This window comes from Humulus lupulus, chromosome 9 (genome assembly GCF_963169125.1).
Source record: "Humulus lupulus chromosome 9, drHumLupu1.1, whole genome shotgun sequence".
In the NCBI taxonomy this organism is placed as follows: Eukaryota; Viridiplantae; Streptophyta; class Magnoliopsida; order Rosales; family Cannabaceae; genus Humulus; species Humulus lupulus.
In genome coordinates, this window is record NC_084801.1 from 116203035 (window position 1) to 116220678 (window position 17644).

Consider the following 17644-nt stretch of genomic DNA (forward strand, 5'->3'; position numbering starts at 1 on the left):
TATACAAGGAAACGTACTCTGAAGACCAGGGGGCGTATAACAGACTAGTTAATATCCCTTTAATGTAGGGAAGTTATAACAATAAATATCTTTTGAATGCATGGACTGCATCTCATCAGATGACCCACTAAGTTGTTCGAGGTCGGCAATTAGCATCATACCGGTCAAAGTCTATAGATAAGCTATGAGCTAGGTACCTTTCCCCAAGACCAGCTTGGAGCGGGTGGATACCACCGAGGCTGTCACACTCCGAGGTTATACTCGTGCCAGGCTCAGACTACTTGATCCGCATACACCTGACATCGGGCATATTCCGATGCTAACTCTTTCGAGCTCAGAAAGAATGTCGAGGTTAAAAAGTCTTCGAGGTTGCCATCTTGACTCTAGGGTTCGACATCTGGGTCATGCACATGCGGTTCCGATATTTCGAGCTCGCAATTGACGAGTCCAGCTTTCGAGATCACAATCTCGGGTCTCGAAATCTGGGTGTAACATTTTGTCCCCTCAAAAGTATTAGTTCAAATCCTATGAGAAGGAAACTTTTGAACTACTTCCTTCGGGAACCGTTCCATCACACACTCGAGTATGGACACGCGTCAGCTGGGTATTGCTTACTCAAGGTACTCGAGTACCTTGAAATTCTGCCCATGATCGTTCGCCTGCCACCTTTATGGTACCATCATGTCATTTATCCCTGGCCGTCGGATCTGATACGGAATCTGACCAATGGCCCAGATTAATCCTGCCTTTTGCATTCTCACGGGTTTATAAATTGGACTCCAGTCATCTTCCTTTTCTACTCCCACGTTTATTTCAGAGAGAAAAAAGGAAGAAAGAAAAACCAGAACCCTCCTTACCCATTTCTTGCATGTTCTCGAAGCCGAGTAGACAAAGTAACATTGGACTCTTCGACTCAGTGAGGTCGCACTTGCAACCACTCGTTTGCTCATCCATTTCTTTGTTCCATCCGATTGCATTGTGTAAGTTTTCGGTTTATGGATTTTTTACGTTATACACATACATTTTTTTTTGTATGCTTTTGCCTCAGTTACACCGTGAGTGCTAGGATTTATACTAGTTTAGTGCACTAGGATTAGGGTGCTTCGACTAATAGTCATTAGGCTCAAACCTATTTTCCGCGAAAGAAGGTCCAAAAATGGTTCACTTTCTGGGTTTTCAAATTTTAGGAACCATATCTTGCACACCAAGATATTGGGTACAAAATCAAGGTTTTTTAAGGAATGCACGATTCCCAAAAATATCACCTTTTAGACAACCGCCACCTTTTTTCCCTAATATTTCGGGACTTTTCATAACTGATCCACCTTCCTTCCTTTCGGTGGATTACACGCTCTGAGACTGGTCTCACCTTTTGGATCGAGCTTGCCTTGCAGTCTCGATCATTCGAGCTTAGGTACTATTTATTTCTTTGTTTCTTGCTCGCTTGGCCCTCACCCTTTTACTTTCTTGTTAGATGCCGCAGAATTCAGGAAAGTGGTGGGGGTCAAAGCTCGCAATTCCTTACTCTCCAGTAGCCTCAAGCCTGGAATCCCCATTCACTCGGAACCAACGCTTAATTCAGGAATACGAATTGAGATGTGAGCAAGAGGACACTCGAGACCACTTCCGACGTCAGATTGACGAAGTCGAAGAAGGAAAAAGGAAAAGGCTAAGGGTCACCCTTCATCCAGATCTGGACACCGAGCCCAGACCGATCCCTCTCGACCCTACACTCAAAGTGACAATCGCGTTCAAACGCAATGAGCTTCAGTTTTCATTGATGGGAGAACCCTCTACCTCGTAGCCGAGGAGAGAATTTTTCGAGGCCGAGCATTACTGGAGCTCGGTCACGTCACTGGGCCAGATAACTGATATTCTGGCCTTTCATGGCATAGGACTATCAGGCTCGCTGAGGTGTCGAGCTCCGACCTCGCACGAGCGGAGCTGCCGTGCTCCAGGAGATGGAAATCCTGACAGCAAACTGAGATATGCGGCTTGGAGCCATGAGCATATGAAATCAAGGGCGATACTGCCCTTAAAGTCTTTTTTCAAGGACTTCACAGACTTCGTTGGGTTGGCCCCCTTCCAACTCAATACCAATTCCTACAGGGTCCTGTCTGCCCTGAGGTCGCTGTATCACGAGTTGAAATGGAAAGGGCCTTCGCCAGAAGAGATTTTATATCTCTTTTGCTTGAAGAGCAATCCCTCCCGAGCTCGGGGAGGAGACGGTTTTTACTACCTCTCAAGCTATCCGAAGGAGAAGAAGATGTTCGAGGATCTTCCCAATCATCCTCCTGACTTCAACAAGGCCTTCTTCTGGACAGATGGCCTAGCCCCGTCTCGATTTTATTCGTTCAGACAGATTCGTAAGTATCTCAACCTCCTTCTTTTTTGTATTCGAACTTTGTTCTTAGGCCTGTACTTAGTTAACATGCGTTTGATTTTCCAGCCAACTACCATTGCCCTACCCCTTCCAAGGAGATGAAGGAGCACAGAGAGGCTCTGCTCCAACTTCCTTATGGCAGGAGATGCCTTTCATATCTCCTACATGAAGACAAGCTCCGGGCGTGTGGGCTCTTAGAGAAAGATCAGTCTACATCAGACTGGTCTAATAAAAAGTATGAGCGGTGGGAGCTCGTGCCTCTGCCAACCGGCAACCTTCCCCCAAGGAGAGATGCGAGGCCTCCATCTCCAGCTCGCCATAGGAGTCCACAATCGGGGAATGAGGCCAACGATGAGGCCTCAATCTCGGGCTCAGATTAACAAGGTAGAGTCATCCTTAGCTCGAATATGTGGTCCCCCTCACTACTAAAGTATAAACCCGATAGATTAATAATGTGTGAGGATGATAGGAACCATTTTTATGTATGGTCTTGGGTAGATGAACGGGTTCATAGGTTCGATAGCTGGCTCGGGAAATATGACACCATGTATAGCCTAAACGAGGTATGGAACGGAATAGCCGTCCAATATGGGACCAACAACTATAGGGACCTTTCGAGGTTGACGTCCACCTATAGGGAAGGTACTCCCCCCGCCTCTTCTGAAGATGGGGGAATTTCGTGGCCGCCGAGCATAAGCTCAGGGGAGAGTTCCAGTTAGGTTTCTCTCCACTTGTCTTTTTATCCCATGTATGTTTGCATTATGCTGAGTTACTTTATTTTTTGATAACTCATATTGTGGTTTAACTGTGCAGGCGAGATGGGCTCCGATCTTGACAACATCCTTGAGAGTGGCGGGGCCAAAAGAAGTAAGTGCCCAAGAGGCTCACGGAAGTCAGAGCGTCCCGCCAAGGTCCTTAAGAGGACTGAATAGACACCTCCTCCACCAGCTCCGGCTGCTACGAGCTTGGCTATGGAGCTGACTCCTCAGGTCGAAGCGTCCACTACGGTCGAGCTCTAACCTCCTCCCATCATGGTTCACTCAACACTTGGCCCACCTCCGAAAAAAAGCTCAGCTTCCACAGCACGCAAGTTGTTAGTTTCTACTCACATCGATGAGTATGTAGTTGACAATGCTGCTGGATCCCATGGGGCTACGCTTGGCTCGAACATTCTGTCTCGAGTGGGCCAGAGCTTTAGTGGCTTTGACGCTCCTCATTGGCAGTTCTTAAATATTGCTCGAGACTGCAATACGCTTTATGAGAAGAGTATCGAGCTCACTGTTGCGGTAACTTCCCTCATCTTTCGGTATTAGCTGTATTTACACTTGGTCCGTATGCTAATTTGATTTCTTTGTATGCCAGACTCTTGCTGTCTCTGCCTAGCTCAATTATAAGCTGAACCACGAGGTCCACTCGAGCATGTCAATTGCTCAGGAGGCGAGGGATCTTCAGCTCAAACTGAGTGATGAGCTCAAGGAAACAAAGGCAAAGGTGGAGGTAGGGTCTGAGGAGCTAAAGGCTAAGTCTTCTGAACTTGAAAAGCTGAGTGCCCGGCTCGCGGAGCTTGAACAGGAGAATGTCCGGGTCAAGGAGACCAATGCTAAGCTTGAAGAAGAGAAGCCCACCACTTTCGAGATCATGGAAGGTGAAAAGAGTCGTCTTTTTGAGGAGTTTAAGGAGAAGAAGGACCGGGCAGTCGACATGGCCATGTATAGAATTTGGGCCAACAATGTCGACCTCGACACCAACTTCTTAGGCCCTCTTGAAGCAAAGCTCGTGGCCCAATGGCAGGCTGGGCTGGATGTTGAGGAGACTGCCCGAGACGAGGCGGAGAAAGCCGGAGGGAACGCTGATGCTGAGAAGGCCAAGGAGAATGCCCCTTCTTAATTCTTGCCTCGGGGCTGTGTCCCTTTGAATCTTTTGTAAAAGTCCTTTTATTTTTTTTTTGTTTTTTTTTTATGCCCATGGGGCCGAGAAAATTTTATGGCTCATGAAGGAGCTAGTATTACTTTTTTGAACTTACTTTAATATATTTTCTTTACATTTCTTGAGCCGAAATATTTTGCGAAATTTAAATTAAAGTGTCATATATGCTTGTTTATTCATACAAACATAATTTGGATTTAAGCTCGAGGTTCAATGCATTCATGCACAGTTTGCTCGAATTATCCACTTCCGATCTCGTTATTTGTCAAGGTCGGATATTACTTTTACCATGCACCCGAAAGTACTTATATGGTGTGTAATGCAGATGGTTTAGTTGTATCTTACTTTTTAGTTGCTTTTTCTCGTCCTCGGTTAGCTCTCCGAGGTTATGAGGTCGAAACTATTATTTTGCAAGATACTCCAGCCTCGATCTCGACTTAGCACGAAGTGGGTTATGTTCCAACTTACTGCCGATTAGTTTTTTGCTGGTTTGTTCCAAACCTATTAAGGTTATGTTAGGTTTGTAATCCATACACTTATATTTTTAATCTAGTTTGCATATTTGGTTACATCCAAACATTTTTTTTTTGGCAATTTGGTTATATCCAAACTTATCTCATTTCGCGCATTTGGTTATATCCAAATACTTGTATATCTTTGACAGTTTGGTTATATCCAAACAGTTATATGCGTTTCGTAAATGCTATTTTATTTTTTCAAGCTGGTGGTATAAGTACCACTGATTCCCCCTTAATATCCTATGAGTGTGACCATAGGTTATTAAATTAAGAGAGATTGCAAAAAATACAGCATATTAAACGAAATCAAACTTTATTTGAAAAAATCCAAAAATAGAATTATAGTACCGATAAACAAGCACGGTTATAGGCAACATCCTTCTTATTCTATTGATAGTAAGGTCGTAGGTGTTCGCCATTCAATGCTCATGGTACTAGACTTCTGTTGACGCGGTTCTTCGGCAACAGATAATTATATGAATAAGGAGAGGGATTAGTGCTAAATGATGAACCATAATAGATGAATGATCTCAAAGGAAGATTATAACTCGAATACTTTTTTAGGTGGTTCAAAGGTTAAAATCCTTCTAGTCCACCAGCCAATATTATTGATATATCTTTGATATTCCTTACAGGGTATTTCTTTACAAATTAGAAGCCAACCCTTTGCAACACCCAGGGTCTCCATATTTATAGGGAGAGGACACCTGGGTGTTGGCAAAGGGGGTCATCCCGTGACCTTCTTACCCATCATGTCACTTCTGTGACATTCGTGATTAATTCCTAAAACCTGACAATGAAGTATGGTCTAATCAATAGGTAAGGGGGATAATGGGCCGCATGGCCCAAACTAGTCGTGGGGTGCCTGAACACGCACGTTTAAGCTGCATGTCCGAGATTTCAGGAATGGAGTAGACACGTGATGTCTGATATGCGCACGTTTACATTGCGTGGTTGACTTTATAAAGGGTCGGACGTGTCAGCTCCAGCTCGTGCCCCAGTCTTGATGTAGTCTCAGCTTGTGGTGTCCACGCTGCTGACCCGATCCCTGCGTATTCTTACTAAACCATTGGCTACCTCGAGCTAAAGAGGTAGAGATTTGTAACAGCAGCTCTGGGTAGGAGCTTCCACGTGGCTGATAGGATTATGCCCATTTCCAGCTCGCTAATAACCCGTGGATATTTAGGGCGTACATTTGCCCCCCAAGCCACTGCTCATGGCATATGACATCATCTGTGGTCATAGTGGGGGCTTTTAGGTTTCCTTGTGGACTCTTCATATCCCGCCCATTACGCTGGTATCAGATACGTGGAGCATCGTGATTGGTGACGGTCCGTCTTCTGAGAACCGCATTAAATGGCCTAGCCTATCTTCGGCCGTCATTTCGTCTTTCGAGTTGTGATCCTCGTATCCCACATCAAGACAATCGAACCTCCCTCATTCTTTTGCCTTTTACGTATATATAAGGTTGGCCACCTTTCACATGAGCCACCTTTTTATTTGAAATTTTTTCTCATCTTCTTTCTTCTCTCTTCTCAGTCTCAAAACCCTTTCTTTCTTCCGGTCACTATTCCAGACGTTCCTGAGTTTCAGACATGAGGGTTCTTTCGTGACTCCGGTTCCAAGGATTCCACCAGGATCCCAACCCCGACGCTTTTTTCAGTCTTTACGTAGCAAAAAACTTCTGTAAGTCCTCTGTTTGTTGTATGCTTTAAATGTTTCCATTCTTCCTTGCTTAGGTGAACTTCCTTCTTAGCCGCATGCAGTAGGTTGTTTTTCTTTGCTGGTATTTTGTGCGTAGGTTTTTATCCTAGGGTTATCGACCGTAGGACAGAGAATGCTTAGGAACATGACTCATAGGACAAAGTTCTGGGGTGATTTTCTGGGTAAAATTTTTTATGCCTGTTTGGAACAACAAGTTTCTAGGGTGCAAAAATCGGGTAGCTTAGGAGACACGCTTCACAGGCGGTTTTGCCTTTCGAAACTTTCCTTCCAAGGAAAACTTTATCCTGACCCTCCTGACACACAGATCCCGAGCAATCGGGGACCCATTGGGAGCATAGGAGCACGTTCATAAAACCGCGTGATCTCACTCGCCGCGGGCTGAGATTACCTCAGCCTGTGTAAAGGAAACCATTCTTCGCGCTGGATTCTTTCTTATGCTTAGGTAACCTTTTCTAAACTTTCTTCTTTTTTCGTTAGGCAACCAGATGGGACCCAAGAAGAGCGCATCCAAGAAGAATGCTGGCAACTCGTCCTACCAGCACGCCAGTAAAGGGAAAGAGGTGGCAACAGACTCCCCAATTCCCCACTTTGGTCCCACCGTGGAGAAGGAGGTCGAGGTGGGACCTGACGCCTTCTTTGAGGCCGAGAGGATTGCCTCGAAGGTAACAACCCAGGGGAAAGTCAATAAAATCATGCTCTCCCACAACATCGAGATAGGGAAGGGCGCCCTGGTCGCTCGTCCTTCCCTGGAGGGCAAGTGGAGCTGCGCACCGCTCGATGAGGAGTTCGCGGCCTGGAGCGATGAACACCTCAAGGCTGGGGCCTTCCTCCCCTTGGACCAGTACTTCACGGACTTCTTAAATTTCATGAAGCTGGCCCCCTTTCAGCTCCCCCCTAACTCCTACCGTCTGTTAGCGGGGTTGGAGTACTTGTTCCTGAAGCAGGAATGAGAGGTCCCCACAGCGGCGGACATCCTCTACTTCTTCTGCCTCAAAGCCAGCCCGGACCAACGGGGGTGAGGTGACGGGTTCTACTACCTGATCCGTTTTCCCAATTCGGCCGCGGTCATCGAGCTGCCCAGCCACCCCAATGATTTCAAGGATCAATTCTTCATGTCAACGGGGTTTTGCAACTGCGAATATCATTACTTCAACCATCCTCGTAAGTTCCTTTTAACTTTAGCTCACTAGCTTTTCACTGATTAGTATCTTTCCATTCATTGCTGACTTGAAAACTATCGTGTAGCTATTTTCACGAGGACGGCTAAGTCGGTGACCTTTGGGGGTCAGTACGAAACCTTGGCAGGGCTCCCCCCAAGTGAAAAAGACTACCGCCAGCTCATGTCTGATGAGACGATGCTGGCGTGTAAGTTAATTTCCCAAGGCCAGAATTTGGCTTTGAGGAGGTCACGGACCATCCCCGCTGCTCGCGAGATGGCGCCCATCCCCGAGGAGGAGGCCGCGAATGAGGATGGGGACGAGCAGGACGAAGTCCCCCTCGTGCGCCGGAAGTGGGCTCTTGAGGTCGCCCAGGAGGTCAACGTGGAGCGGACCCAGTCCGGGGCAGTAGCCGGCCCCTTCGACCAAGGTAACCCTTACTTATTTAGGGACTTAGACAGGGCCGTCGCAGACCTATGGCTTGCTAGGTTTAACCCAAGCCAACTCGTTCACCGCCACCAAAATGACCCAGATCGCAACATCACTCTACTCCAGTGTGTTGACGAGCTCGTGTTACGTTATGACATGGGCCGCCCTAGGGGTACTGTAGTAGTAGATAATACCCTGGCCTTTAGGTCGACCTTTTTTGAGGAGTACGGGACCAATCTTCGGTTGTGGCCCTCCCTTCTGGAGGGTGTAGTAGCTCCGGGTCTTAGGCAGTATGTAGAGGAGTCCAGTCCTGAGGCAGATCCGGACCCAGAGCCTCCTCTCACTCGTGAAGTCATTATCTTAGACTCCCCCGTAGAAGCTCCTGGGCCAGAGGTCCTGACAATAGATTCCTCCTCTAGCTCAGAGGGTAGGACCTTTTTCAATACATACTTTAGCTTTTTTGTTATCAAAGTATTTTTACATGCATACTAATGATTCGCTCTTTGTTTCAGACTAGGAGATGTCGTAGCCCGGGGACAACGTTCTACGGTCTATGTTCCAGGGGGGAAATCCCTCCTCCGGGTTGTCTGAACCCCTGGTGAAGAGGCTCCTGGTGACCAAGAAAACTCCTCCCCCAGGGACCATCTCCAAGTCTCCTGCCAAGGGGAAAAACGAAGGTCCTGCTGCCATAGGGAAGGTGCCTCCACCCCACCTGCAGTGGAGAAGATGGCTCCACCTCCCTCGTGACCTCCTGTCCCTAATCGGGAACAGGAGGTACCAACCGGGACCTTGTCAGCCCCAACTCTCGACGTGCGCATCTCGGTCAATCCTCAGGCCTTGGAGAAAGTCCCTGAGGTCTTTAGGGGGACGGTTTACGAAACCGCGACCTACATGGTGGACCACTGCTACAACGCCACCTCAAGGGACTTGCAGGAGATCGAGGCGAGGAGCCCCGAGCATGTGACGAAGTCTTCACTGGGGATGACCCTCATGGTAAGCTTACTTTACCACTGGTTCTTTATGTTGTTTTTTTTTCTCTAAGGAACTTGCCTTATTATCGTTTTGTCTTGCAGGCGGCTTTGGCTCTCCACCAGAGCATATCTCGGTCTAGGGCCAGGATTGATGAGATTTGGGGTGAGCACCAGGCTGCCCAGGCTGCCCTCGCTTCCGCTCAAAAATAGGAGCAGGATGCCAAGGCTGCCCTGGCGACTGCTCGGGAGAGCGAGAGGGTTGCGCAGACTGCCTTGGTTGCTGCGCAGGCCGAGCTGGAGGCATCTCGGGCCAAGCTGCTGGAGGCCGAGGCTGCCAAGGTCACCCAGGACACCGCGAAGGTCGAACTCGAGGAGGCCAAGGCTGCCCTTGAAGTGGAGAGGGTAGCTTCCAGCTCCTCCATGGAGGCCATCCTGTACCATTGCTGGGCCTTCAACCAGGATGGTGACTTTTCCTTCCTGGGGCCGGATGTGTGGGAGTCCTTCTTGGAGAAGTTTAAAACTCGCCTTCAACAAGAGGAGCCTTCCGAGACCGGGGAGACCTCCACTGCCACCGAGCAGGATGGCAAGGGGGTGACTTCATCAGAGCGGCCTGGCGGGGCTTAGGATTTTTCTCCTTTCCTTTTATTTACTTTTTTTTTTAATTTTTCATTACGAGGTTTTTATCCTCGAAACAATTGGTATCTCTGGATTTATTTCAATCTATTTACATATTTTTGTCTCAACCTTACTGTTACTCCTCTTCAATGCATTTGGTGAGAGATTAGTTTCTGTTGGTGTTGTGATTGACATCTTATGCTTTTTAGGAAAAAACATTTGTTAATCAATTTGAACCAACTTCTAAGACTTAGGACCTGGTTGTATCCAGGATATTAATTTGAAAACTCAGTTCGCGTCAATTCTTTATCGATATCTCGTGCTTTTTAAGAAAAACATCGATCAATCAATTTGAACTAACTTCTAAGTTTTAGGACCTGGTTATATCCAGGATATTAATTTGAAAACTTAGTTCGCGTTAATTCTTTATCGATATCTCGTGCTTTCTAAGAAAAACATCGATCAATCAATTTGAACTAACTTCTAAGTTTTAGGACTTGGTTATATCCAGGATATTAATTTGAAAACTTAGTTCGCGTCAATTCATTATCGATATCTCGTAACATCGATCAATCAATTTGAACTAACTTCTAAGTTTTAGGACTTGGTTATATCCAGGATATTAATTTGAAAACTTAGTTCGCATCAATTCATTATCGATATCTCGTGCTTTTTAAGAAAAACACCGATCAATCAATTTGAACTAACTTCTAAGTTTTAGGACCTGGTTATATCCAGGATATATGCCCCCCAAGTAATTAGGAAAGGGTCTTTCATGGTTACTTGAGTTTACACCCACAAACATATACAATAATGTAAAAGATAACTGTTATTACTTAATAAACAAAAGATGGCAATGGGCAGGTCCATGATGACGCTCGGACTGATCCCTACCATGTCTCCATGAGACCAGGCAAACACATCTAGATTCTCCTGCAGAAACTTAATCAGCTCCGCCTTCCTTTCGCTACATAGATTTTTCCCGAGCTTTACCACCTTCGAGGGGTCTTGTGGGTTGATGTTTACCTCCTCAAGCTCTTCGATGGCCTGGAGCTCAGATCTATCTTCGCCTACTCTGGGGTCGATATCATTATTTAAGATGATATTCTTCCCTTTGACACTCTGAGGTTTTTCAATCTTAGGACTAGGCACAAGTTCCTGAGATTCCTCATTCCCGCCCTGGATGGTCATCGTCAGCTGCCCGGGTTTTGATTTTCCCTTCATAGAAATGCTATAGCATTCCCTGGCAGTGAGCTGATCACCTCGGACCATGCATATCCCCGAGGAAGAGGGGAATTTTAGCGCAAGGTGGGGGATGGAGGTTATTACTTCGAACGCTATCAAAGTAGGTCGGCCCAAAATAGCATTGTATGTGGCGGGACAATCGATGATCATAAACTCGAGGAGTTTTGAGACTGTCCGGGGTCCCTCTCCCAAGGTGATCACCAGCTCGATTGTTCCTATTGCTACCGAATCTTCTCCAGAGAATCCGTATAGCATCATGGAGGTGGCTTTCAACTCGGTGATAGATAAACCCATCCTTTCCAGCGTAGGCTGGAACCGTAGGTTCACCGAGCTCCCATTATCGACCAGTATTCTCCTAACTCTCCGGTTAGCGAGTTGAGCGGCTATGACCAGAGGGTCGTTATGAGGGAACTGGACGTGACTGGCATCTTCCTCGGTGAATATAATTTGTTGCCTCTCCAATCGTTGCTGCTTGGGTAGATGTTGCTCAGGGACGAAATCCACTCCATTATGAGCCTTAAGTTCGTTGACATATCTCTTCTGGGCACCTCTGCTCGTGCCAGCCAGATGGGGGCCTCCTGAGATCGTGGAGATCTCTCCTCCTATCATAGGAGGAGGGATGTCCTGATCTATTCGAGACCCTGGCTAACTTATCGGAACTTCCGGAGCTGGTTGGTCGGCAGGAACCCTATTCCGCGCATACTGGGCCAAGGGTCCGGCTCTGATGAGAGTCTCGATCTCATCCTTCAGGTGCCTACAATCATCAGTGTTGTGGCCAATGTTGTTGTGGAATTGAAAAAAATTGGAGGGGTCTCGCTTACCCTTCTGGTGCTTCAACGGTTCCGGCTTCTTCCAGGGGAGGCGAGCAGAGTTTACTAGGAAAATGTTCTCCCTAGTGTGTGTGAGCTCGGTATAAGTCGCGTAGACTGGCTTAAACTTTTCCAAGGACTTGTTCTTCTTTGGGCCATGATGGCTGCCCTCGCTGCTCCCTTTTCTCTTGCCTCCACCAAACTGGTTATTCTGTGTAACGGTTTGTGTCGCTGTCATGACATCCGTTCCCACTCCAGCGGGCTGTTCAGAGGCCTGGCTGGTTCCCTTGGTCGATGCTCGCGCCTCCTCCAGGTTTATCCATCCCTGGGCCCTATTTAGGAGTTTGTTCATGGTGCTGACACCATTCCTCTGTATCTCTTCCCAGAGTCCGCCTCCGACAAGGATCCTAGTCCTCAAGGCCATGAGCTTGGAGCTGTCATCTGCGTCTCTGGCTCGAGCAGCGATGCTTGCGAATCTGCTCAGGTAAGCTTTCAAAGGTTCATCGGGCTGTTGTCTTACGTTCTCCAGGGTGTTGGCTTTGACACGGGCAGCCTGATAATCTCGGAATGCCCTCTTGAAGTCGGCAGAAAAGGCTTTCCACGAGCTGATGGATTGCTTTTTACTCTGCTTGAACCATTTCCTGGCCGATCCAGTCAAGGTGGAAGGAAATATTAAACATCTTAGCTTGGGACCGATGTTGTGGGCCATCATCAGGGTGTTGAACATACCCAGATGATCTGACGGGTCCCCATCCCCATTGAACTCGGACAAGTGAGGCATACGGAAACTAGGTGGATATGCCGTAGCTGCTATGCTGGGGGCGAAGAGCTCGAGTTCGTCCCCTGAGTCATACTCATCTTTTTATTTTTCTGACAAGAGCTTCCACATCAGCTCCTCCATCTGAGCCAGTCGTTCCAGGGTTTGGTCCTTGCTTCCTTGGTTATTCTGGGGCTGTTCAACAGCTCCACTTCCATCGTACATGTTAGGTGGGTTATAGTCCCTCCTATCTTGAGATAGGTTATGTGGAACATTCCCACTGTCACATACTTCAGATAGGCCTTCCCCTTGGCGAGCACGACTGCCATTCCCAACTGGGTCTCCTCTTTGAGAGTTCAAATGATCTCGGAGGTCGCCCCTCGGGGTGGGCCGAGCTCAAACGATGGCGCAGGTCTCCGTCGGACATGTCACTTCGATGACTCCCGGTCCAGTAACTTCCATTTGAAAAGGTTGGAGCCCGCCGCTGAGGGTGAGGATCTGGGACTTCCCTGGGCGCCCGGCTACGATGGGAGGGTTCGACGGAAGGAGGATTTCTCCTACTGCTCCCATGAGTCAGAATGTCTCGGACTGGACGGGGAGGAGATGGGTATCTTATTGGTGAAGGAGGATGCCTAACTGGGGACGCGATCCTAGTCCCGTCAGGACGGATTAAGCTAGGTCGCGGCCGCTCCGCTCTACCATCCTCCACGTCTTGTGCTCGGCGGTCTGAGCGGGGTGCAAGACGGCTATCCGGGGCAGGCTGTAGTCGTGAGCCCTCCCCGGATCTCCTTCGTGAGCTTCCTCGAGTCCTCCTGGGTGCACTCAAGGGCGGAAGTGAGCTAGGAGTTAAGGTCCGGACCGATCGGCTGAATTGCTGATCGGCCCTAGGAAGTTCCTCAAATGCGGTTTCTTAGTGATGCGACATAGGAGTAGAATTCGATATTGAGGGTCTGATCGACCGACTGGGCCTGGACCGGTTCCCCCGGTAGGACTTATGAGTCTCACCATGCCTCTTTCCGACGTTAGCGTCGGTTGTAAGAGGGGGTAGTCGGGCCAAAACCTCTTGAATCTGCTTGTTTGCTTTCGCCAGCTGACTCCTCAACTGTGCATTTTCCATTTCTACCGCTGTGTAGAAATCCGAATTCAGATTGGGCCGCCGGGGAGCCGAACTTCCAGTGTCATCTTGGCCCATTGGCTGCTTGCCCGATTGCTGTTGAACCTCAGGGTTCTGCTCATCGGATATGGCGGCATGGTGGGCCTCCTACCCATCACGTTGATCTGCCTCGTTACCATGCCTTGGGCGAGTAACTACCATGGTTGGGTTCTTGCGATATCACCAATCTAAAAGCTCTCAACGAAAGCACCAAACTGTTGACGCGGTTCTTCGGCAACAGATAATTATATGAATAAGGAGAGGGATTAGTGCTAAATGATGAATCGTAATAGATGAATGATCTCAAGCGAAGATTATAACTCGAATACTTTTTTAGGTGGTTCAAAGGTTAAAATCCTTCTAGTCCACTAGCCAATATTATTGATATATCTCTGATATTCCTTACAGAGTATTTCTTTACAAATTAAAAGCCAACCCTTTGCAACACTCAGGGTCTCCATATTTATAGGGAGAGGACACCTGGGTGTTGGCAAAGGGGGTAATCCCGTGACCTTCTTACCCATCATGTCACTTCTGTGAAATTCATGATTAATTCCTAAAACCTGACAATGAAGTATGGTCTAATCAATAGGTAAGGGGGATAATGGGCCGCATGGCCCAAACTAGTTGTGGGGTTCCTGAACACGCACGTTTAAGCTGCGTGTCCGATATTTCAGGAATGGAGTAGACACGTGATGTCTGATATGCACACGTTTACATTGCATGGTTGACTTTATAAAGGGTCAGACATGTCAGCTCTAGCTCGTGCCCCGGGCTTGATGTAGTCTTAGCTCGTGGTGTCCACACTGCTGACCCGATCCCTGAGTATTCTTACTAAACCATTGGCTACCTTGAGCTAATGAAGTAGAGAATTGTAACAGCAGCTCCGGGTAGGAGCTTTCACGTGGCTGATAGGATTATGCCCATTTCCATCTCGCTAATAACTCGTGGATATTTAGGGCGTACAACTTCCATCCAATCTTGCCAACTTGTACACGCCGGGTCAGATGGCTGACTCTATCTGGTAGGGTCCTTCCCAATTTGGCTCGAGCACGCCAGCTGCTAGATCCCGTGTTGCCAAGAATATACGCCTTAGCACCAAGTCTCCCACGCCGAATTTTCGATCCCGAACTCTTTTGTTGAAGTTCCGGGTAGCTCGCTGTTGGTATGCAACATTTTTTAATTGAGCTTCGTTCCTTCTTTCTTCGATCAGGTCAAGAGTTTCTTCGAGCTGAGAGTGGTTTGAGGTTTGATCATAAGCGATGGCTCAAATTGTGGGAATTTCAACCTCGATTGGAAACATAGCCTCGCAACCGTACGCCAGAGAGAATGGGGTATGTCTTGTTGATGTGCGGGCTGTGGTCCTATATACCCATAGGACTTGGGGCAATTCTTCGAGCCATCTTCCTTTAGCTTCTTCCAACTTTTTCTTCAGCAAAATTTTAAGAGTCTTGTTTACAGCTTCTACCTGGCCATTCACCTGGGGATGGGCCACTGACGAGAAGCTCTTTATTATTCCATTTTTTTCTGCAAAAGTTGGTAAACAGATCGCTGTTGAACTGGGTTCCGTTATCAGACACAATCTTCCTCGGCATCCCATATCGACATATGATGTTTTTCACCACAAAGTCAAGGACTTTTTTAGAGGTTATTGTCGCCAAAGGTTCAGGTTCTGTCCACTTTGTGAAGTAATCTACGGAGACTACTGCGTATTTTACCCCGCCCTTGCCTGTCGGAAGGGAGCCTATGAAGTCGATTCCTTATACCGCAAATGGCCACGGGGAGGTCATCATAGTTAGTTCGGACGGTGGAGCTCGAGGAATTGTGTCAAATCGTTGGCACTTATCACACCTTTTTACGTATTCGAACGAGTATGATTTGATGGTAGGCCAGAAGTATCCCTGGCATATGATTTTCTTGGACAGGCTATGCCCCCCAGTATGGTCTCCACAGAACCCTTCATGAATTTCTTCCATGATTTTCTTAGCTTCGGGTGGAGTCACATACCGGAGTAGTGGCATGGAATATCCTCTTCTATACAGCCTTCCATCTACAATGGTATAACGAGGGATTTGATACATAAACTTTTGAGCCTTGGCCCGTTCTTCCGGGAGAATTTCGGTCTCGAGATATTCAACTATCTGAGTCATCCAGGTAGGTTCAGAATTGATCATACATGCGTCCTCCTGTTCTGGCTCTTCAATACTGGGTGCCGAGAGATATTCAATTGGTACAACATTCAGTTCATCATTCTCGGTAGAGGTAGCGAGCCTGGCTAAGGCGTCCGCGTTCGAGTTCTGTTCTCGGGGGACCTGTTCTATTGCATAGAACTCGAAATGCTCCAATGCTGATTTTGTCTTTTCTAAGTATGCCACCATTCTCGTACCACGAGCCTGGTACTCTCCCAAGATTTGGTTAACCACTAGCTGGGAGTCGCTGTAGCAATGTATTGCTTTAGCTTTTAGCTCCTTGGCTATGCGAAGTCCTGCCAGTAAAGCCTTGTACTCGGCCTCGTTATTTGATGCGTCGAAGTCAAATCTTAAGGCAGAGTGAAATCGGCTTCCTGCAGGGGTTATCAAAATTACTCCTGCCCTCGATCCATTTTCATTAGATGACCCGTCAACGTAAAGTTTCCATAGCTCGTGGGCCGGGGTTATAACTTCATCGTTGGCCATGCCAGTACACTCCACTATAAAGTCTGCCAAGGCTTGCCCCTTTATGGTCGTCCTTGGATGGTAGGTGATCTCGAATTTTTCGAGTTCGACGACCCATTTAAGAAGTCGACCTGAAGCTTCCAGCTTGGACAAGACTTGTCTTAGTGGTTGATCAGTTAGTACATGGATGGGGTGCGCTTGAAAATAGGGTCGAAGTTTTCGAGACAAGTGAATTAGGCTAAGAGCTAGCTTCTCCATCAAGGGATATCTTGATTCTGCCCCCAGTAATCTTTTATTGACGTAATACACGGGCCTTTGCACTTTTTCCTCCTCTCGTACGAGTACTGCGCTTATGGCGTGCTCGGTCGTAGCAAGGTACAAGTACAGAACTTCTCCCGTAATGGGTTTTGACAAGACAGGAGGTTCCGCGAGGTGTTTCTTGAGTTCTTGAAAAGCCAACTCGCATTCTTTTGTCCATTCAAATTTCTTGCCTCCCCTCAACAGGTTGAAAAACGAAAGACAACGGTCTGTAGATTTTGATATAAACCTACTTAGTGCTGCCATCCTGCCAGTCAAACTCTGGACATCTTTGTGCTTTCGAGGTGAAAGCATATCGATTAGGGCCTGGATCTTGTCTGGATTAGCTTCTATTCCTCGAGCATTTACAATGAAAACCAAGAATTTTCCTGAAGATACTCCGAAAGAGAACTTCTGAGGGTTAAGCTTCATGTTATATTTCTGGAGCACGGCAAAGCATTCTTCGAGGTCATCAACATGGTTATTGTTAAGTTGTGATTATCCTCAACATAAACTTCCATGTTGTTTCTTATTTTCTCAGAGAACATCATGTTCACGAGCCGCTGGTAAGTGGCCCCAGCATTTTTGAGCCAGAATGGCATGACGTTATAACAGTATAACCCTTTATCAGTTATGAAGCTCGTATGCTCCTGGTCAGGGGCATGCATGGCAATCTGGTTATATCCAGAATAGGCATCCATGAATGACATTAGTCCATGCTCTGCCGTGGCATCCACGAGCTGGTCAATCCACGGTAAAGGAAAACAGTCCTTAGGACAGGCCTTATTGAGGTCCAAGTAATCAATGCAGGTTCGCCACGTCCCATTAGGCTTCGGGACCAGGAGCGGATTGGCTACCCAATCGGGGTAAAAAGCATACCTGATGAATCAGTTTGCTTTTAACCTGTCGACTTCCTCTTTAAGGGCCTTTTTCCTATCATCATCCAGTTGTCTTCGCTTTTGTTGCTTCGGCGGGAAGTTTTTATCGATATTTAGCGCATGGCTC